This window comes from Rhipicephalus sanguineus, chromosome 11 (assembly GCF_013339695.2).
Source record: "Rhipicephalus sanguineus isolate Rsan-2018 chromosome 11, BIME_Rsan_1.4, whole genome shotgun sequence".
NCBI classification, from domain to species: Eukaryota; Metazoa; Arthropoda; class Arachnida; order Ixodida; family Ixodidae; genus Rhipicephalus; species Rhipicephalus sanguineus.
The window spans coordinates 64,140,410-64,164,258 of NC_051186.1; the positions used below are offsets into that span (position 1 = coordinate 64,140,410).

General features: G+C 43.6%; 1 long non-coding RNA gene across 1 annotated transcript in view; it reads left to right on the plus strand.

Annotated features, from left to right (window-relative positions):
• The first annotated feature begins 19,360 nt into the window (after positions 1-19,360).
• Positions 19,361-23,849, plus strand: part of LOC119374325 (uncharacterized) — a 28,015-nt gene continuing 23,526 nt past the window's right edge. Inside the window, exons 1-2 of the long non-coding RNA XR_005180135.2 lie at positions 19,361-19,493; positions 23,230-23,379. This is a non-coding gene — a long non-coding RNA (uncharacterized LOC119374325). The remainder of the gene's footprint in view (positions 19,494-23,229; positions 23,380-23,849) is intronic.

Below are 23,849 nucleotides of genomic sequence, written 5' to 3' on the forward strand. Positions count from 1 at the left end.
CTAACTAACTAACTAACTAACTAACTAAATAACTAACTAACTAACTAACTAACTAACCATCTAACTAACTAACTAACTAACTATCTAACTAACTAACTAACTAACTAACTGACTGACTGACTGACTAACTAAATATATAAATAAATATATTGAACAAATAAATAAATAAAACGAGCGCCCACGCACGTAGATATCAGTGAGCAATAAAGAACACATGCGGCCATGAGAGAGAGAGGTTTATTTATAGAAAGGCAGAGAGGTCGGCCTGAGCGATAGTATGCTCTAGCCTGCTACTCTACACCGGGGGTGGGGAAAGGGGAGAAAAAAGAATGATGGATGACGATGGTAAGTAAGGGAGGTGAATATGTACAGTCCCGTCTAGGTGGCGCAGTACTATAGCCGCTTTCTACAGAACCCTGTATTAAAGCGGGTTCTGATGAAACCAGAACATCATGCGGAACTCTTTTAAAGAGTACCGCATAATGAGATCATTGTTGTGCCTCCTAAAATCATAAGTATCGTTTAAGTTCTCTAGCAGCAAGAAATTTCGAAAATTCAACAAAAAGGAATCGTTTATACAATGTACGCACATTTTACGACGCCCCGCCACGGTGGTCTAGTGGTTATGGCGCTCGACTGCTGACCCGAAGGTCGCGGGATCGAATCCCGGCCGCGGCGGCTGCATTTTCGATGGAGGCGAAAATGTTTGAGGCCCGTGTACTTAGATTTAGGTGCACGTTAAAGAACCCTAGGTGGTCGAAATTTCCGGAGCCCTCCACTACGGCGTCTCTCATAATCATGTCGTGGTTTTGGGACGTTAAACCCCAGATATTATTATTATTTTACGAGTCTTTTAATGCTTGTCGAAGCCATAAAACGCGCAATTTTGCCACATTCAGCGATATGAAAGTCCTTTCTTGCTACATCTGCTTACTCAAACATTGATTATTGTTCGCATTTGCGTTATAATGTCTTATGAACGCACAGAATTCGCTTCCTCGGCGCTACTGCGCATGACCATCGCTTCAGACAACACATCCTATCCTAAGCACTTGTCTCTTCGAATAAATTTTAAAATGGTGTTTTCTGCGCGGTTTATAGACAAAACCAATTTAACTCAATCACAGCGGAGTGCGAGGACTTGCTACCGCGTGGTAATTTTTCTGCATGGCTTGTTCCAAGGCTTGTACTTCAGAGTGCGATGATTCGTTAGAAACTTCTCTAGTGTGTATTTTGTAAAAGCGGAATTCCAAAGAGGCCATCAACACAGAAGAGAGCATCATTACTTCCTGGATGCATCGCGTCCTGCGAAAACAATATGGCATTGCGAAATATAAAGTAAACAAAACTAAACGCCAAGCTGGCTCAGAAAAAAAAGAAAACGGGTAGGCAGTAGTACCAACGACATCATGGAAACAGGTCCATTTTTTGTCATGGTATTCTAGGTTCAAAGCTTGATTATAGCTGCAAGTATAAGAGATGCAAATGCGAAATATTATAATGACTTTTCTGTATGTTTATTTTCAACTTTGTGAAAGAATGCCGTTGGTTCTCTTACGACCAAATAAAAGAGAAAATAGTTATGTGGTCTCGCGTGAACTACCTAATTAATAATAGTAGAATCGTTATAAAAAAGATCGTAATGTTGGATTAAAGTGCGGAAGTTCCATAAAATATAGATGAATGAACAAGGCTTTACAACTCGCACAGGAAGAGTAATATAACAGTGGAGTGACCTGCTTCTTTGTAGAACTGGCGTTTAATTTCGGTCTATCTGGTAATCATCCTACTTATCAATAATAATTATTGGGGTTTTACGTCCCAGAAGTACAATATAATTATGACAGGTGCCTCAGCGAAAAGCTCCCGAAATGTCGACCCGTTGGCGATCTTTAACATTTCGGCTAAATCTGAGCACACAGGATTCTATCGTTTTGCCTACATCAAAATGCGGTCGCTGCGGCCGGGATTTGAGCCCGCTACCTTCGGGCCAGCAGTCGAGTGCCATGACCACCAGACCACTGCGGCGGGTGCATCCTGCTGATAAGAGGTCATATGCTGATCAAAAGACTGAAAAAGAAAATAAAATTAAGCCTTTCAAAAGAAACACGAGTCATAGGGAAAAACAATTTTCGAAGCTCTTGAGCCGGCTTAGGGAGCTTAGCGACTGGCAATTTTTTGGATCCCATGATAGAGTGGCATTCATTCTTTGCTGGTTTCCACTTCACTCTTGCTTGTTCTTGCTGGAAAACGCCAAAAGAACGGCGTCTCAATAAAGCAAAACTAATAATAACCTTACCAAATGTTCGGTTTGCTTTCGTCTTCTCTGTATATAAATCATCAGGTGATCTTTATATATCATCAGGGAGTATTGTAGACTACGGCGGTGAAGGAAACACATGATTACAATTGGTAGATTGCTTGATATAGCTGATTTAAATTGCGACAAAATCTCGCATAATACTATGAGCCTTGACAAGTCCGAAGAACGTCTTTGCGGACATCTGTAGAGTGCCGTTGCTTACAAAAAGCATGGAGTACACTTAAATAAATTTCAGAGCAAAGTCATGGAGGCCACAAGGCGTCGTATTTCGTCAAAAATCCTGACTCTATCTCTACAGTCAGCCTTACTTCATACAGAAAACATCAGTGTCAAAATTGTAGTCCACGGTGCTTTGTTTTCCTTTTATGCTTCATCTCTGGACCAAAACGCACAATTAAGATGGTTGTTCACTGCACTGCGTTGATAAACCGAATTTTCACGTTCAGCTTTTTGTTGATACATGAGGCGACAGATTTGTAGTGTCTTTCGTTCACCAGTTTCTTGCGTCATGAACCGACCTACAGTTTTGCCCATTAGATAATAGCATCTTAATTTACATAGTAACTCTAGTAACCACTCTAGTTACGTAGTAACTAGAGTGGTGACTCTAGTTGAAACTCTAGTTGAAGTGCACTGTGGAGTGCTGGAAGCTCCACAGCACTCGATGTAGTCCTACCAGACGTTCTCAAATGATAGGTTTCAGTTTTCGTTGGGAAGATAACGGCTCCTGCAGATCCCCCATCAGTTGTCGAGCCATCCATGTAAACATTGACTTGGTCTTCGTATTGGTCGTGCAGCATCAGCAGATAACATAACCTTGTATAGCATAGCATAGCAAGGTGGTGGGAAAGGGAAGTGAGGTTGAGGAGGAGGGAAATGAGGAGGGGCCACAGCAAAACCTAGCAAAGACAGAAAGAGAGAGAGAGACATAGCGAGGAAGAAAAAAGCGTACCATAGGATGAAAGAGACTAATACAGAGAAAGGGAAGACAGAACGACCATGTAAGAGAGAGAGAAATAAAAAAAGAAAAAAAGAGATAGAGGAAGCAAGAAATAGAGAGAGAGAAAAAAAAGAAGGGCAAAAAAAGAGAAAGATAGAAAGAGCGAGAGAGAAAAAAAATAAATAAACGGAGACAAAAAGCACAGAAAAGACCGAGAGATGAGAGAAAAAAGAAGAAACAGAGAAAGAAAGAACGACAAAAATAAAGAGAAACAAATAACGCCGCCAAGCTCCGCACTTCCTTCAGGCTTGGCACCCCTAGTGAGAAGCTGCCCTAATTTGCTTTCTTCGCCTCGAAGCGAAAAGTAACCTACTTGGATCACTTGTTTCACGTTTTTGACATACACATACACATATGCATGTATCGGCTTTCTACAGCCCGATCATCACTGACGCCCCTTGAGAGTCGTTCGAGTGTTCTTGTGGCAGCATTGAGTTTTTTTCCCAAGACATAATTGCCCATTCACAACAGAGTATGCCAAAAGCATTCCCATTTTCGAGAATTACAGTTCCAAAAATATTATTGACCGGCATAGGCACTGCCATGTTCCTGTCCCACATCGTATGTGCGTGCCTGTTCGTATGTGCGTGCGTGCATGCGCAAGTGCGTGTGGGTAGAAAAGAGTGCGTGTATATGTTTGTGTGTGTGTGCGCGTGTGTGTGAGGCTGATGGTTGTATCTATGTTCTGACTACTTTCACTCACAATAAAAAAAATGTACTGGATAGCGCCAATCATTTCCCAAAAGTTCCATTTCCCAGAAGACACATTCCCCAACATTCACGAACACCATATACTTTTGCATTAAGGCAAACCAACAAAGACACCTGTTTGCTATTTTTTGTTTACCCTACCGTATAATAGGTAATACAAGTATACCTCGTTCTATAGCCGACTTTTCAAATTATAGTAAAAGAACAAATGATAGATAAAAACAAACAGCACTCTCGAATAACCTTTACAAACACTTGTTTACAGGAAACATGTCAAGTTATTCAGATGTAGTTATCACCACATACATACAAATACCTCCGAGGCGTGGGTACGAGCAATTGGCGCACTCTAATGGGAAAGAATGCGACCGCGTCCACAGACTCAAGCATAACCTAACAAAAGCAGATTCTACGCATTTATTGAATCTCGTTTTCGTTCACATAAAAAATAACTTTGGTTAGAAGCCTATATGTGGTTCGCAATGCAGATACAGACAATACGACGCAGGACGGTATGTGTGGACCGGCGGCAGCCGTACTGTGAGCTAATGAGAAGTCCATCTCGTAAAAAGGCTCTGCTCTTCATAAGCTGCGTTCCGACGTGTCCTAATCGATGAAACGGCAACAAAACGGGTGAAAGTTCACCGTCTCGCCAGAATTCTTCTGGTTTAGAGGCAGATAGACGCACTTAAGCTTAGCTTCAAACAAACTATATGCGGCGCTGAAAAATACCTCCGAGGCAGGGGTACGAGTAATTGGCGCACTCTAATGGGCGCACTCTAATTCTAAATGAAACGCAAGCAATACAAACGAGAAGCTAAGTGATGTGTTGTGGGCATAGGTCGGCAAACTCACTCATGAGTCGTCTCACTCAGACTCACTCAGACTCAGATCGAGCCGTGAGTCTGAGTCTGAGTGAGTCAGGCTGAGTAATATTTTCGTGAGTCTGAGTCCGAGTGAGTCCGGTTGAGAAAAATTTCAGTGAGTCTGAGTCCGAGTGAGTCCAGATGGGAAACATTTTGTGAGTGTGAGTCCGAGTGAGTTCTAAAGGCAAAATATATTTCATGAGGGAGTCTGAGTGAGTTCCACATTTTTTGCTGACCTATGGTTTTGACAAATGGCTTCCGTTGATACATACCTCGGCAAGTCACCCGCCGCAGTGGTCTAGTGGACATGGTACTCGACTGCTGAGCCAAAGGTCGCGGGATCGAAGCCTGGCCGTAGCGGCCGCAATTTCGATGGAGGTGAAAATGCTTGAGGCCCGCGTACGTAGATTTACGTGCACGTTAGAGAACCCTAGGTGGTGGAAATTTCCGGAGCCCTCCACTACGGCGTCTCTCGTAATCTTATCGTGGTTTCCCACCAATTATTATTATATCCTCGGCACGTCCTTTGCAAATTGCGCATAACAGAGAGACACTAGCATTAGCCAACGGTAAAAGAAACGGTACATCAACACCTTGTGGGCTAAATATGTGGACTTACATATAGGCGCGGTAGAACAGCACAGTGGAAGCAAATAACGAATATAAACGACAACGAAGCAACGATGGAGGCTTTGAAGCCGCGGTAGCTGGCCAATGTGACAATTTGAGGAGTACTGTTGCGCAGATGTTCGAATAAGGTGAGCGAAATGAAGAAAGCCACGGGAAGCACAACGGGCAAATAGTTCAAGATGGCGACAACACGTACTCGCATGAAGCGTTACGAAGCATTGATGTGTAGACACTAAATGCTCTCTTATGCGTAAGGTGCTCTTGGCCACGGACGATATGAATTATTAATGCCCAAGAAAGGTTTTTGTACTCCATGAGTGTTCGTAAATGCGTCGGCTGAGGGCGTCCAGAGTTTTTTGTGTCTTTAGCTGAGTAAAACGTTTTGCTTCATGATGTCCACAGTGCCACATTTGGCTAACAGTAACGAGTGTCAATACAAATTGCATTACCGCGGCTCTAAGACACTGCATCATTGCTGTGAGAACACGCCAAGTGCCTCGCCATTCTGGCTCATGCGAGGTAATTTTGCCGAGAAACCACCAGCAGTGCGTAAAATTTGCCAAGAATTTGAACCCTTTCTGCAGCAAGTGGAGCATTCTAAGAGGCCTCCTGCTTTTATTCTTCCTGATAAGGCACGCGCCTATAGGGCGTAGGGGTTAGATCGACGGTAATCGGCCCCGGAGCTGCACAGTTCAGGATCCCCGTCAAAGGATGTTGCACTTACAACGTGTGCCGTTCTTGACGTCATTCGCGCTCGCGAGCGTCTGTAACGTGACTGTCGTGGTGCATCGCTTGCTTGAAATGCGTCACGCGTAATAACTATTGAGGTACTGGTAGACTAGAACGACATAAAAGCAACAAAGCAGAAACACGAAGAAAGAGCCAACTATGAACTGAGGATTTTATGGGAACGACGTATATGTATATATGTGGCCAGATTATCACGTGGTGAAAACGTAGTAATCAGGACACAAAGGTTGTCTCAGTGATGAGCAATGACTGGGGGAAGGGGGGTCGCTCGAAGAACAAATGTCAACGTTGATTCTAAGGGCGCGGTCGCGATCGCTGTCGCGCGCGTTATCGCAGCAGGCATCAACGTACGGCTCGTATACCCTTCTACATGCTGCGCTCTCACCACGAAGAGACTGTGCGCAGTCTGCATATCTCCCTGGAGCGGCCGTATTCTCTAACACCAGCGCTTTGCAGAGTTGCGTGAGACTGAATCCGGAAGAGTTTGCTGCCCGCCTTACTCCGTATACCATTATAACTTGTAGCTATCGCATTCATTACTTCGCCCCGTCGGTGAAACTGTGATTTCTTTTTATGTGCAAATTAAGCAAATCCCACGAATTATAAAACGCGCGTTCATATTTCGATCAGAAGAATCCTCTCATAAGAGCAAGGACTCTATCCGATATGTCGCAAATATTTAATATGTTTCTAACATTCCTGTTAACCTGCGAAGCAGTGCACGGAGACAAGGCGCAAAAGGAACGAAACGTCAAAATACGCACATTCTAAAGAAGGTTGGCAGCAGGTACGGCTTGAATGTTGTGTTTTCTGCGCCCAAACAACCTCGGAAAGTATGTGCCAAGCTGGATTGCAGATTGTCGACAAAAAAGGATCGGATTCAGTGCACGATTAAGGAAGTTTCTCCGTTTGTCAAATGTAGGACTGCAATTATTTATTGTTTGCCTATTTCATGCGGCAAGTTCTACATTGACCAAACTGGTTGGTGCGTTAACACGAGGCTTTTAGAACACAAGAGATCACTAGGAAATAATGCATATTCTCACATTAGATGGCATTGCTTGGAATGTGGCTGCACGCCACGGTACCCTGAAACTGAAATACCTTCCAATCACAAGTATCAGCGGACCAGGGAAGTGATCGAGGTATTCCAAATCACTAAAAGAAAAGATGATTACAGCATGCAAGCGTCAGTAGGTCCAAGCGATTCCGAGGTGTCCTTTTCGGACGATCACCGAAAAACTGTTGTAACTTCAACGTCATTGTCACACGTGGTACGCACGCTTTCATGTATGTATATTAACCACGTTTTTCTTTGAAATAAACTATTTGCGAGTGCAGCGGTTGTCCTGTCATTTCGTTCCTTTTGTGCCTTGTCCTAGTGCGCTGTTTCACATGTTAACATGAACTGTCACCAACTCGCCCAACTGTCAACTTTACTGAGCTAATTCCTCGAACATTCCTCGAACTTCCTTATGAAGTGGTAAGGCTGACGTCGCGATATAAGCTGATGCTCCATTCGCTTATCCCTGCCAATAAAGAGTTACATTTCTATATCGCGATTTCACTTGTAAAACACAGTGTGTAATTCAATAATGCCATAACCATTATACTTCTGTGTTATATAGTGGTTTCGGGACGTTAAACCCCAAATAATATTATTATTCTGCTTTATACACAGGAATGCGTTCATGACGACACCTAGCACTTCTCGATACACGATTACGACATCGTTTGCAAGCTGCTTCGCCATAGTTACATAGGAGGACTTGCACGCAACATATATGCATAGGACGAAGAAAATGGTGGCATTGATCGCGTATCTTGGGACCAGGTGGAGGGCCTACAAATGTTCATCCTTATCCTCGACATCGTTATTGCGTCTGCTTCGCTCAGTCGGGCGAGCAATATTTGCCAAGCAAGGTGAATGGAATAAACGTACATACTTCAGGGATGAAAACGAAACTCTGTGGTGCAGGTCTGTGGGAAAGGGAAATCTTGATGAGTCCCTGTACCTGCGGTTTTTCGCATCGCAGCTGTAGTACGCTGAACGTACCTCACTGTTGCAGTTTCATGCGGCAACAGGTAAATATAGATGTCTATGTGCTTACATATGGGTTTTGGAAGAGAAACACTGGTGGCGTGATGGCACCCATGTAATTAATAATTTAATAGCTGAAGGCGGGTGTTTTTTACCGTGGTGTGAGCAGGTATTTACTTTGGCTAACTCTTCGTCTCCTAGCATGAGGGAGCTTACCATATGCGGGCAGGGGCAATGGAAAACCAATTCGTTGCACGGAACCCATGTGGTCAAAAGAAATTGACTAGCCCTTGCCCAAGCAGGAAAATGGGGGCAAGCAAAGCTTGGCGTGTGCGCGCCAAACGTACCTGTTTTCTTTCTTCCTTTCTTTCTTCCTTTCTTTCTTTCTTTATTTCTTCCGTTGTTTCTTTCTGTCTTTCGTTCTTTCTTCCTTCCTTTCTCTCTTTCGTTCGTTCTTTCTTTCCATCGCACAGCGCAATGCTCCCTCCTGTTTGCTTCCTCCATGCTGGGAAATGGACCTTCATTCAGGTGTTTTGCAGAGTGGTGCGGCTTTGTTGCTACAGACAGGAGCAAAGGTCATGCAATCATATCCAGGCAGCAATCGGAGGCGGAAACATCAAATGCCAAGTCACCTCGATAAAAGATCTGAGTGCCATATCAGAAACAGCAGATCGCTGACATTTGAAAACTGCGCACTCAAATATGCGTGTGACTGGCGTATCTTCGATGACAGCATTTCTGTACGCTCTCGGGCGCCAGGTTTTTCGTGTACGACGCCACCACCAAAATCTGTGCGTTAAAAAGAAGTTCGCTTGAAAAAGGAACAAACACGCAAAAAGAAAGATATGACGTACTTGTTTGCAGCTTTCGCATTGCTAATTTTTCGTCGACATTTATTTCGCAGTTATCTTTAGCTTCAAAAGAAAATGTAGAAGGCCTGTGAAGGCACAAAAATATATTAAGAAAGTCGTATCACGCGGAAAATTACAATATTCTTTCTTACTAAGTGTATATAGTTACTAGTTTATGCCACCTGAAAATTTATTTTGAGAAAGATCAAATATATAAATTTTTAGCATGTTTGATACGGAAAACCTGACATATAAATATGCCAGTTTTAAAAACAATGTACTTTCTTGCGAAAATGTGTTTAAAATCTCGAAATAGTATCTTGTTTTCACAACGTTTGCGGTTACCCAAGCCCTGCACTCCAATGTGACTCAAGCGATATAACCGAATGATTTGCTGAACTAGGGCCTGGAGCGGAGCTTGTTGGTGTGGGGACAGAGCAAGGCAGGTCAAGTGCAGAATACACGGACGATGTAGAGACCGTGACGATCAAAGTGCTGCATCTAAGTGGCTTTGATACGCAAGAAAACCTGCATATAATCGTTCCCTTTCAAAGCCACTGCGCATAATTGAAAATGCTGCCCTATCTAGAAAGCTGACAGAAGCCATGGCCTCTCGAGGATAAGACGTAACCGTATCCGAGTAACCAACAAGCCTGATGATAAGCAACAGAGCAACAACATAAGTGTGATCAGGCAAGGCTATGGGAAAGGCGTACCAGGCGGCCGTAGGCCACGGCATCCTGGATCGCGGACGCCGTTCACGAAGGGCGAAGATGTTTCCTGCTCCTTAGATTAATAAAGGGCGTTTTAACTGCTTTTTTGATGTCTACCTTTTTCAGAAGCTCTTAATGAAATAGGTATGCGCAAAACTCTTGTGTTCTTCTACCTCATCTGCAACACTGCTGATATTTCTACGCGAATAGTAAACTAATAAAGATAATGCCTACGGTATTAATTTATGTAACGTATTGTCGGCTTCTAAGCTACCGCTGCATTTTGACTCATCATATGGATATAACTAAGCATTTAGAAAAAAAAAACTTCATTCCTTGCAGTTACTTTAAAGGACCAGGAAACAACCCCGCTGTCGAAAATTTGTGATGGAGAGATTACATCGCACATGCACGACGCGAACATGCTGGCGCAAGAATTTAGAGAATAAGTGCTTTAATAAGGAACTTATAGGCCAGAGTTGTACGCAACGCGTTAGAAGCAATCGATTATATTTTCTTATAATTTTGTAATATAATGAATTAGTTTTTCGAAACTGTAACGTTATGCGTAATTCAGTTGCGTTTTCTTCTAACTGATTACAGGTAACCAATTGCTTTTTTTTTCCAAAGTCTAGTCGCAATCAGTCTTCTGCGACAATTCTCCTCCAAAAAATATTCGAAATATCTGCACGGACCCGCTGTCCTGTCACAGGGGGTGTCCCTACAGAGCCCACTCTTTCACGCTTTCCTTGGCCGTACCTGCGACGCGTTACCAGAGCGCCAGCAACAGCGAAGCGCAGCCCTTCATAGAGGACAGGGACACTAACATCGAAGCACTGTGAAACGAGGAACTAGTGTGCAAGGTGTTCCTACGTTAAAATATCACCCTTGTCTCTAGCGCTTGCACTGACAGTGTTCCGTGTAGCAGCTGACCTCTTAACGAGTAAACGTGGAGGAATCAGTGATGACAACCTTGAAAAACAACTTCTGCTGAAAGTTAACGATGTGTAACACTATATCACAGATGCCACAGTAAGCTTCCAAGCCTTCACCCAAGCCTTGACGCAAGCCTCCAGCATTCTGCCTACCACGTAAGCCACAGTACTTCGTTTGTAGTCTCAAACTTGTGTTATTAGATGCGAAGTATCTTAAGGCGGAGCTCAATCCGGTGGTGGTGGTGGTGTGCGGCCTGACCGCCCTTACTGCGCATGCGCATACCCTCTCCACACACCTCCTCTCCACCCACCCTCTCCCCTTCCCCTCTACACTTTCCCTCCCATTTTTCTCTCCCCTACCCCTCTCCACTTTCTCTCTCCACTTTACCTCTCCCCTTCCCCTCTCCACTTTGAAATTGAAAAAAATTGAAAACCTGTTTACTGGCCCTTTGAGGTGAGAAGGCTACCTCCTGCAAGGTGCGAAAACGTTCTAAATAGATGAGAAATATCGCGTATCTGTGGTTATAATGAAAGCTTTCTCAACAGCTGAGACACTTAGACCAAGGCCGCCTTTCTCCGGGTCAAAAAGGATGAGGATGGTTTTAGGATGATTTTAGGATTGAATGAGGATGATTTTAGGACTGAAGGATTATATTAAATTATATATTTAAAAAGGGCCAGCACAACCCTATTGCGCCTTATAGGGTCTGTGGCGTTCACGTCATAGCATTCTAAATAGGTACATTCCTTTGGAAAAACACTTTCTTGAAGCCTTCCAAGACGTGCCTTTTATATGTCATGATATCCCAAGATACCGGCTTATTTTGATCATGCTTATGCTAAAACTGCAGCTATTCAGCGTCGTTTGTCGTGTTCTGCAGTTCAAACGTTGATACCTGGAAGTTCAGACACGCACTTGGTCAATTTTGATGAATATACGCGCTGTTTTGTATGAAGAGCTGTATGAATCAGTACCTCCACGGCTTGGACAGTGTCTGAAGGCACGCGCACACGGCCTGCACATCTTAGTTTCCATTAAGTAACAAACTAGCTGAATAACTAAAAATAAGTGTGTAAATAAAAGGAACGCTCCTGCACGTAAATGTCAGCGAACGATAATGAACCCATGCGGCCATATTTTCTTTAGAACTCCCTACTAAAGAGGGTCCCGGCGAGACCAGAACTTTCGGCGGAACTGTTTTAAAAGTTACCGCATAACGAGACCGCCGTTTTGGCGCCTGAACATTTAAACCGCTCTTAGTGATAATTGCTGCCGCGACGAGAAATCCAAAAATTCTAAAGAAGGACTCGTTTATCAATATGCGCACACGATACCAGGTTTTTAATGCTTGGCTAAGCCTCAAAACGTGCAATTATGCGACATGCAGCAACGTATGGAAGTCCTTTCCTGCTACATCTGCTTACTCAAACATTTATTATTTGCCAAACTTTCGCTTGAATCGGTTCTAAACGCACGGAATTTGCTTCCGTACTACTACTGCCCATGACCATTCATTCAGAAAGCAGATGCTATTGCTTAGCACCAGAACATTTAAATGAGCAAAAAGTACGACATTGCGTTTTCTGCGCACTATACAGTCAAAGCAATTAGGCTCACGTACAGCAAAGTGCTAGGGATTACAACCGTGTGGTAATTTTGCTGCGTGGCAAGTTCTGTACTCGAAAGTGTCCCAAAGCTTGTAATTTAGAGGAAGTTGATTCGTCAGAAACTTCTGTCGCATGTGTACGGTAAGAATGAAATTCTGAAGAGGCCATCAACTCAGAACAGAGGGTTACTATCTCCTCCATGCACCGTGCCTTGCTAAAACAACATGGCATTTTGAAATATAAAATAAACAAAAAATTGACGTTAAGCAGGTTCCGAAAAAAGCTTAAGTATAGGCAGTAGTGCGAACGACGTCATGGAAACAGGTCTTTTTTCATCATGGTCTCCTAGGCGCAAAGGTTGATTCTAGCGTCAAGTATAAGAAAGCCAAATGCGAAATTTTATTTTTGCAAAATGACTTTTCTCTGTGCATATATTCAACTTAGGAAAAGGCTGCTGTCGGTTTCCTTACCACTAAAAAGAAAGAAAAAACAGTTATTTGTTCTGGAATGAACGACCTAATAATTATCAATATTGGAATGCCCATGAAGAAGATTGTAATGTTGCATTAAAGTGCTAAAAAGAGCACCAACAAAACTTTATGTGTGCAAAAGACTTCGTTGCCTCTAAAACAGGGCAGCGCCGTTTGGTCGGGCCCCTATTCCAATGCACCGCTGGCCATCGCCATCCTTTCAACCCTCCCGACGAGCCTGAGCTGGTCCCCGAGGGCAGGGCTCGGCAGCAATGTCTCACACCTCATTCTCGTGTTATCCTCTTCTTGCTCTTCGGTGTGAGCCGTGCAATTCGCAAGTGATGTGGTAGAGCATCGGTTTGCTCCCACACCATGAGCATATGTATTTGTATGCTGTGGGGTAGTACCTATGTTCTCTATGGATGTTTGTATATGTGTTCGTTTGGAGCCCACGTAACATCCCAGAGTCCACGGCTGAAAGCTTCTTACGCGGTGCTGGGTAGAGTCTCCTCCACTCCATGTAATACTGCAGAGTCGCTTTGTAACTGGGATCGACGGATCGACGGGTGTCGGATCCTCCACGATGTTGCCATGGGGAGCTCGGTAATTATTGAAACCTCGAGCCGTCTCATGTGCATAGAGGTTCCCAGTAACACCCTCGTGTCCTGGGGCCCAAGTTATTGTTTGAGTATAGGTAATGTCCAGGTCTCCGCTGCTTTCGGTAAGTATCCGGTTTTCCTTGGCGCCGACTTTTCCTTTCTGAATATTTCTTCATGTGGCATGAGAGTCTGTGATAATTGTCAGCGCAGCGTTGCGCTCCATGCCTTCTCTTACAGCTGAGGGAAGGGCTATCTCTTCTGCTGCTATAATGGTTGCTCCAGAAACCGAAGCACATGCCGTGATTTTACCTATTTTGTTCACGACAACCGCCACCCTATTCTTTGCGTTAGCCCAGTATGGTGAAGCATCTTTGAATCTTGCAGGGCTCATTAACTTCATTGTTTTGTCTATGTATTCCCCTGTAGCTTTTCTCCTCCCAGCGTGTAATGTCGGATCCATGTTTTGCGGTAATAGTGATACCCCATACAAATCTCTGATCTGGTAGCGTAGCTCTTCGGTGCTTTGGTGTGTGCGTATGCATCCACCGAGATTGATTTTCAGTCGTTTACTTTCAGTCGTTTACTCGTAGGTCTCCCGTTAAAACAAAGTCGAATATCGAACCACAATTAAGCTCTTGAACAAGGCTCTTAATTGACGATCTACATTTATACCATGTGCAGTCTCCCATTTGCCTGGCTATTCACTTCGTCACTATAATGTTTAACATTTAAGTTATAAACGACATGTTGTCTCGTTGTTCTGTACCATGTATTCTACGTCTGTACCATATATTTTTGTCTGTTATATATTTTTTTTACAGCGAAAGCTGTTATGAGATCATTTCACCGGCCGTTTTTGGTGCCGTAGTTGTCCGCCGCCGCCGCCGCCGCCGCCGCCGCTGCCGCCGCCGCCGCCGCCGCCGCCGCTGCCGCCGCCGCCGCCGGTGTCCGTAACCAGTATCGCTCGAAATAAGAAAAAAACTAAATAAGAAAAAAATTCCAGGATAGAACGAGGTTCGAACCTGGGCCCTCTGCGTGGGAGCCCAGTATTCAACCTCTGAGCCATGCCGGTGCTTGAATCTGCTTTGCAAAAAGGTCCTATACAGGCATCATGTCGGGAAGGAACCACATTAGCATATGCAATATAGCGTGGTAAAAGAGTAAAATAAGCACCAAGCGTCGCACAACGCGAATTCTGTAACCAGGCGTCACACAATGCGAATTGCGCAACGAGAAGGTTATTGAATGCTTCCAAGCCTTTACAAAGGGCTCCACCATAATTCTTCATCGTCATCAGGCACAGCATCAACAAAGTGCGCATAATGCCTTACATGCGTTTAGCAGGTACCACGGCTCTCCGTATAATGACGAAAAATGGCACAGTGCCTGCTGCCCTACTTCTCAAAAATTACAATGATTTATAGCGTAGTGGGTTCCTCGCAAGTGCACTTGTATTTGTTGCCAAGGAAGCCCATAAGCGCATGTTCCATTTCCTCGGGGTCACAGTGAAATTACAATGATTTAGAGCGTAGTGGGTTCTCACATGTGCACTTGTATTCGTTGCCAAGGAAGCCCATAAGCGCATGATCCATTTCCTCGGGGTCTCAGTAAAATTACAATGATTTAGAACGTAGTGGGTTCCTCTCAAGTGCACTTGTATTGGTTACCAAGGAAGCCCATAAGCGCATGATCTATTTCCTTGGGGTCTTAGTAAAGTTCTTCGCCCCCCCCCCCCATCTCTCTGCCACGTCAACGTATGCTATAGAGCATGACGAGAGAGGGAAATAGCTACCGGGCGTCACCCAATGCAAATTACATGACTGGTGGGCCGTTTAAAGCTTCCAACCCATTACAAAGGGCTCAGCCATATTTCTTCATCGTCATCAGTCGTCGCCTCAACAAAGTGCACATAGTGCCTTACAGACGTGTAGCTGGTGCCTCGCTTGTCCGCAGAATGACGGATAATGGCTTAGTAGGTGCTTCCCAACTTCACAGAAATTGTGATTTATGGCGTAGTGGGTACCTTTCTAGTGTACTTGTATTGTAGCCCCAAGTGAGCTAGCTTACAACGGGCTCTAGAAACGCCGCTCTTCCAGCTTTCGCTGTGACTGTGCTGCGGTTTCAGCGCAGGCCTTTTTATTCTGCTATTTCTAATTTTTTTCTATGTAGTTGTCATTGAAGGTCGAAACTGTCAATTACATGTTCGTTAATGAACATTTCTGTAATTACATGTCTGTAAATGACCCCAATACTAGCCTTCGGCTAAGGGGTCATACAGTGTTTGCAATCAATATGTATTTATTTCATGTGAATAAACTTCAAACTTCAATGTTCGCATCAGCAAACGCACACGCAATACGTAAACGCTCAGGCTTTATCACAGACGTCAAGCATAACCTAACCAAAGCAAATCCAATGCACTTCGTTTTTAATGTTTTCTGTCACACGGCAGAATTTTGGTTAGAAGCCTATATGTGCTTCGAGATGCAGTCACAATGGCATAGGACTTGAAGTGGAACTCGTGGCAGGTGTATTGTCAACAAATGAGACGCCTAACTTATAAACAAACTCCGGTCCGCCTAGCCTCCTAACCAAAGTTTCCTGATTAGCGAGAACGCAACGCAACATGCAAAAGTTCACCCTCTTGCCAGAATTCCTTTGCACTGGAAGGACATCGACACACTTACGTTTAGACTTGGAAAAATATAAATAATGTCATCAGATAACAGCAAGGCACATATACGAACAACTGGCGGGCTTTAGATAGGAAGGATGGGCTCGTGTCTGCAATAAAGCAACGCAGGCAGCCCTTACAGGTAAAGTAGACAGAGAAACGTAGATAAACAGTAATCAAAACAAACGAGAGCGTAAGTGATGCATTTTGACAATTGGCTTCCGTTGACTCCAGCAGTCGACACGTCCTCACTGATTCCGCGCGAGAGAGCGAAGCATGAGCGAACGGCAAAATAAAGAGCATATAAAAACCCCAAGCGATAAAATCGCTTGGGGAGATCAGCGTGGTAGGGGTGAAAAGTGGCAGTAAATAATGAATATAAGCCGTAGCAAAGAAACGATGGTTCTCTCTGAACACGCAGTAGCCGGGCAATGTGACAAGTCGAGGACTATTGCGCCGTTGTTCGGATCAAAAGTGCTAAATAAATAACGTTTAAAGGGACGCAAATTACTGGCCCAGACGACAAGCGCTTGAATACTAAGGATAGCGGCAAGATGACGCCTAAAGAATAATTGATACTCAGACGGTATATGCACTCAAGTATGCGTAAGATATTCTTGAAAGTGTAATATATAAATTACATTAAATATGTTTATTCATGTTTCTTTGGTGTACTTATGGGCTGCGCTAACAGCACTCAAGCGCGTCCACGCGCGTGTGTCTAGTGTAATCGGCGACATGTATCGTCCGTTTAAAGTGCTTCGCACTAGGAAAAGGAAAGGTATTCGCATTTAAAGTATTCAGTCTTACCAAAGCGCCCAGAAACTCTTGGCTGCAGTAGTTGGTAGGCCATGCTTGCAGAATTGTGAACTAATGTGCTCGAGCGAAGTCAGTGATGTATACACCGGAGCATTAAATTTTAACCAATCGTTTTAGGGAAATGCATGAGGGACCCTGTGAGTTTTTTTTCTTCCCATACATTGTTTTATTCTCGGGGCTTCGTTCACGACTCAGCCTGCTGTTCGGAACACGCACGCGGAAACAACTATGCGAGATGTGACGTTGTTTTCATGGGGAAAGATTCAACAGCCAAGGCATCTAGTTTTGATTGTACATTTATTGGACGAACGTGTGCCCTGCAGAGCAAACAATGAAAGCACAATGACCGCGAAGAACACGGCGTTGATCGCGAAAATGTATCCTATGCACAGGTGTAACACGTAGACTTGTCAAATGCGCATCATCGTACATTCCGCTATTGTCACTAGCACTTGCAAAGATTCCAGGATCTACAGTCACGAACAACATGAACGCGAAGAAAAAATACAAAGAAAAAAAAGGGTTTTGCGTTGGTAACTGCATAGCATTATCTCAGCGCGCTAACTACGCGAGAGAGAGAATAATTATAAAAGAAAGGCGGGGAGGTTAACCAGGGCTGAGCCCGGGTGCCAAAAGTAGTATAGGATTCAAATTAAGCGTATCAGATTATGTCACGCTTGTATTAGGCATACTGACCGAAACAGTGCAAATTCGTTCAGCCGAATCCCGAAAGGGGACAGAAGAGCTTTCGTTCTGAGAAATACTTGTGAATTTGCTTGTGTCATCTTTCTAAAAACAAACGGTTATCAATTTCTGATTCCTGATTGGAGGAAACAATAATGAAATAACACATATGAGTTAACCCTAACTTGTTCAGAATCAAGTTTTCTATGACTGCACGTACACCTCCCGTTGCGACCAGCACGCACTATCATTGAAGTCGGCGATAGCATTCGTGAAGATTTCCGTACGCGAAGGCTCGGACATAAAGGCGTGACTCGGACATGGTAAGCGGTGGCCATTACAGCGATACCATGTAGTTACCGTTTAAAAGAAAGCGAATAAACATTTGTGAATACATCAGTACTTGAAATATAGTCGAAGAACGAACAACACAAGACAATAATACTGAAATCAATCGAAACAACGAGCAATGTGTTTGTACATGGCGTATGTCCTCATTGCTATTCTGCCGCATTTCGCACTGACTTCACCCGTCATTTTGTTCTAACGGCATGTCCTGGTTTTATACCAGACTGTATGTTGATAAGAAAATGGCCTTTGTTCAAGACAACTCGCATGGTACAATAAAAAAAATTATAACATTTCTATTAAAATTATGTCTTGCTCACTGCTACGAGCTTTCGCTGATCAGATTTACCAACATGAGTTATTTACTCGATCCATTTAGGTGAAGCATTACTTCCCGTCTACTTGTATTGACTGCGTCGTAAGCGCTAATTCTGTGACACCAAGCCGACTGCCGCAGTGGCTACCATATTTAGGTATAGACGAACGTAGTACCTGGAGTGCGTTAAGATAAAATCTCTTGTGATGCTATTTGGAGTCGTGCAAGATGTACCGACGTTTGGTGCCCTCCAATATGAAAGAAGGCAAGGGAGAAGAGAGAGAAAAGACAAATATTTGTGTTTAGTTTGAACAGTCGTGTCCGTGTCCTCAGGTCAGTATTCTGAATCACTCCCAAGAATGGGGAGTGTGTGGTCCAGGACAGCTGTTCAGGAAGAGGTCGTTTTGCAAGTTGGATCAAAAGACGTTTACCGTGAGAGCTTCTGTGAAAGTGAGCAGATCTGAGGCCTATGGACAATGGGTCACTTGGCAATGATGCGGATAGATGAAGCATGTTTAATTTTGGGTAGCGCATTATTTTTATGTAATTAGAATTTATAATACACTACACTAACCGACATTTCCTGAATTCCTTAAAATTTAATAATAATATACACAATATATAGATGTCGTAAAAGCATATTCTCATTTTTTATTGATCATACTCGAGTACCGGTGAAGTTTAACATGTTGAGAGCAACCTCTATGTATCTGTTACTGAGGAAAAAAATTTAAATGTCGCCAGAAGGCTGAAGATCAAATGTTGTGAATGTGTGGGTTCCAAATAAAGAGGCAAACATTTAAGGTGGATATAATGTCACTAACCTAGCCGTTCTGCTATGACTAAATACACAAACAATTCCAAGTGCAGGAGTCATCAACGTCACACATGTTTCTGCAATAAGCTTTCGGTTATCCTTTCTTGAAACCTCTCTCCAGACGTTCATAGCCCTGCCTTTACCTCCGGCGCCAAGAATGACATCGTTAACCTTTAACGCACTCTGAAGACGACCAATGAACTTGTGACCTTCAATCTTCATACTAAGCGAACGGTATAAAAACGCACAGTCTTCATTCAAGATGTGTAGCAGCAGTGTCCTACCGACGGAAAGAACGATGAAATATTTGGTGCTTCTAATGCTCTCTGCAGCTGTTCGTAAGTAATACCTTAATACAATAATCCTGTGCTTTTAGAATATGCCTGACCCGCTGTTGACGCTTGGTGGCTAAATTATTGCGCGGCCTAGATTGAGGACGTGGGTTGCGTTCCATGCCACAGCTGTCGCATTTTGACTCGTGCGAATGATATCACCCCAAAGAATTCTCGTAATTGGCCTATCAAAAAACAAGCCCCGAACATTGGTGTGCATTGTAATAATATCGTAATTTCGCACGCGAAGCCACAGAGTTTCCTTTAAAGTGCTAACAGCCTATTAGTTATGTCTTTTTATACATTTATCGTATTTTCCATTCAAGATGTTAATATCATATATTTAATAAGGGCAGTAGCATTAATCGTATAAAAATCAATGGTAGGGCTCATAGCAATTAGAGAAAGGAATTTTAGACATGGAAGCTAAACCGAAGGGAAAGCATGGCTACACGTTACACACTTCGAGCTTTAACGGCGAGCTCATGCTATGAACTTAAGCTACACTTCTGAATAAATGACGCGCTATAGGTATTACTCCTATATTGCTCATGTGGTGTACCAAATCTTGGAGACGTGATCATATGAGAGTTTTCATATTTGATCCAGAGGAAGCCAACCCTGCTCATTGTAGGTTCGAACAGAGTTAGTTTCCTGACTTCCTGACTGTATAGTTTTGAATAGAAGTACGCAGCAAGCCACAAGGGGCCTATTATGCGCAGTTCTAACAGTTTACGGGCAGTCAATTGCGCATTGGCTTGTATAAACTTGTCTGATTATATGAGAACGTAATGCTGAGAAAAAACAGTACCTTACTCCTAAATTACTGTCTTGAATTATGAGTATTTAATTGCGCAAAATATTATTACTGTTTTAATGATAAGAGTACACATACAAGCATACGTGCGCTGGTACGGTTCTCAATATGCAGATAGCTTCTTGCTAAGCTGCATGTTTTCAAGAACACGTCTGCCCAGAAACTTTGAAATTTTTCCAGTCACTTCAAAATACGGCATTGTGTAGACAGGCAACTGGGTCTTTAAGTTTTCTTTCTTTTTTTCACGATTTGTCCTTCCATGATAATGAGTTGAAACACATTTCAATGGAATGGAAAGAACAGTTGAGTGCTAGCATAGATTGTCAAGTGAATCATGCTATGGTTTAGACTTTTATCGACGCAAAGGATAACGCCTTTGGTAATTGCATAGTTCCGCCGCGGTGGTATAGCGGTTACGGTGCTCGGCTGCTGACCCGAAGGTCGCGGGTTCGATCCCGGCCGCGGCGGTCGCATTTCGATGGAGACGAAATGGTAGAGGCCCGTGTACTTAGATATAGGTGCACGTTAAAGAACACCAGATGGTCGAAATTTCCGGAGCCCTCCACTACGGCGTCTCTCATAATCATATCGTGGTTTTGGGACGTAAAACCCCAGATATTATTATTATTATTAGTTGCATAGTTAATCAAAGCGAAAAAGCTAGCTTCCTGCATGCTTTCACGTGCCGTAGGGTAAGATGTGAATCCCGTCCATGGGAAATTTGTTAATGTTCCCATGGACAGATAAATTTATAGAGCGAATATTTATGTTATATGTCACATTTGAATATTCATCACGACGGTAATGAGAACAAGCAGATAATGAAGCCAAGGAAAGTGTAGGGGACGTTCATTGTACTATTTTAAGTGTATTGTAATATTTGTGATAAACATGTGTAGAAAGTAAACGGGACGAAAAGACAACTTGCCACCGGCGGGGACCGAACCTGGAACCTTCGAATCCCGAGCGTTTCTATCTACATATCCATCTAGCCGCCTACGCCTGGATGCTCTCGTGACCACCTGCTTAACTTAGTGTACACCAAAACTCGCTTCGGCGGGTAAGAAGATTTCCCGAATATGATTATCTGATCATGCCATGAATAACATGAAATCGTGTCACGTACGTCGTCAAACCCTTTCCTCCAGACATGTGCGGCACATACCCGTTTACCACAAGCCGCGGTGTACGGATACGCGCCACAGGTGACTGACAATTCATATCTACTGAAAACAGGCGAGAAAAGTCATTGGTAATTTAAATGCGAAAGCGTTAAGAAAAACCGACGTCGGCAGCGTTCATCCGACGAATGCAAAGAATAAAAATTAGGATCCCAGCAGGAATCGAACTCAAGCATTCTGCGTGGTAATCAGGTATTCTACCACAGAGCCACACCAGGTTTAGAAACTGCTTTGAAAAAATACCCTATGCAGGCGTAAAGTCGGTACAACGTTAATTGTGGTTGTGGTGCTGGCTATCTAATTTTATAACAAAGCAATAAACACTACATATGTACAGAGTACATATGTACTATGATACAGGCATAATGCCAAGTTAACGTCTGTGGTTCGAGTGGTGGTTCTGCCTTTACAGCTGTGTAATAAACATTACATTTGTATTCCTATATATATGATTCAACAAGCTATACTCAAGCGTTTCTCGACCTCGGGGGAATACGCTAACGAAAGTTACGTATCATCTTCACATCATCGCACCGTAAAGTGGACATCGTTGCGCTAATACTGACGTATGTGCTGTAACGTCAGTGCTGACGTTAGGTTTGTGACATTGCGCGCACATTGCATCAAGTTAAAGTGAAGCCCAAACAGGGTCAATCCGCTTGTGGCGCTGCGAACGATAGTCTGCAATGTGTCGTTTAAGAGTTGCGTGCGGCTCCGCTAAAGTGGTACAGGAGTACAATGCCCGCTTCCCACTCAAAAAGCTCGGGTTTGAATCGCAGCTGTAGATTGTGGGTTTTTATTCTTGGCGTCACCTTTTATAGCTGTATTGGTTTTCGGTCATTTCTTAAAACTAGCTTCTCTTGCTACGTATTGCTACAAAAAGTAATGTAAAATGTGAAATCTCGTTTCGAGTCTCGTATTCGCAGGAATCTCGGAGGCCATACTTTAAGTTTTCGTTGAATACCGAAAACTACGCTCAATGTCAAATTTCATCGCTATTCTACATTTTGCGTTACTTTTTGAAGCAACACGTAGCAAATGAAGCTAGCTTTAAGAAACAATGGAAACCCAATACAGCTATATAGGGTGACAAAAGAATAAAAACTCACCCTCTACAGCTGCGATTCGAACTCAGGCCTTTTGAGTGGGAAATGGGCATTCTACCCGTGTGCCACTTCGGCGGAGCCACGCGCAAGTCTTAAATGACGACACATAGCAGACTACCGATCGCAGCGCCACAAGCGGATTGACCTCGTTTGCGCTTCAGTTTTCGAAGCTCGTTCCGAGCAGTCTCCTGTTCTAGTACACTCTAGCAGCACCCTGGTCGTCAACGGATGAAGATAGCGATGCTGACCGCGCCTCATCGTTCCGGTTGTCTGCGAATGGCGCTCTCGCTCTTTTGCATCACGCTCGGCGCGCTCCGGTGATCTAGGATCCAAATTAATCGAGTTGTGACCAAATGTGACCGAATTAACGATAGCTTAATGCCATTAAACAATTGATATGGTGGCCGGGACCAAAGAAGATGTCCTAATTATCCGATTTTGCGATTGGGCGAGCGTCGAATTAACGAGCTTTTACTCTAGTATTTATACTGTATGCACAGTGCGAAAGCAAATAATTCGGATTCCTTATATTGGGTACTTGCATACACCGTACTGAAATTGAAAAGCACAATTACAAGTTCCCTTTGCGAGAGCGGAATTCTTATTGTAGAAAACATTTCCCTGTTTTGTATTGGCAGTTCAAACACAGGGCACAGCTGAGTATGATGACGACTCTGGCGAGAATAGCACCCCTACAGAGGCAAGCAACAGCACCGTGTCTACAGCGGCCCCGAAGCTTCTTCAGGCTGGCTCAAACGGGACCGGTAACTTTGAAACTATCGAGTATTGTAAGCACCTTTTAGATATATGTAAAATAAACGCAACTCGATTGATGTAAGAATCTCTGTGGGCCAATGCATGAATCATATAACGGATCACAGATAGCGTAAGAAAAAATTCACTTTTACATCAGGCTTATAATATCTAACACGCCACGGTGGTTTCTTGGTTATGGGGCTCGACTGCTGACCAGAACGTCACGGGATTGAACCCCGGCTGCAGTGGCCTCATTTCGATGGTGGCGAATGCTTGAGGCCCGTGTACTTAGATTTAGGTGAACGTTAAATAACACCTGATGGTCGAAATTTCTAAAGCCGTGCACTGCGAATCGAATTGAGCATTAGGGTGTCAAATATGTTCCAATAAACGCATAGAATAAATTGCTTTGTTTCGCTGTGTTCACCATTAGGTTATAGCGGACAACCTCGGCTTCGAGGATGACATCTTTTGAAGGAACAAATATATGACGCTGTGTGGA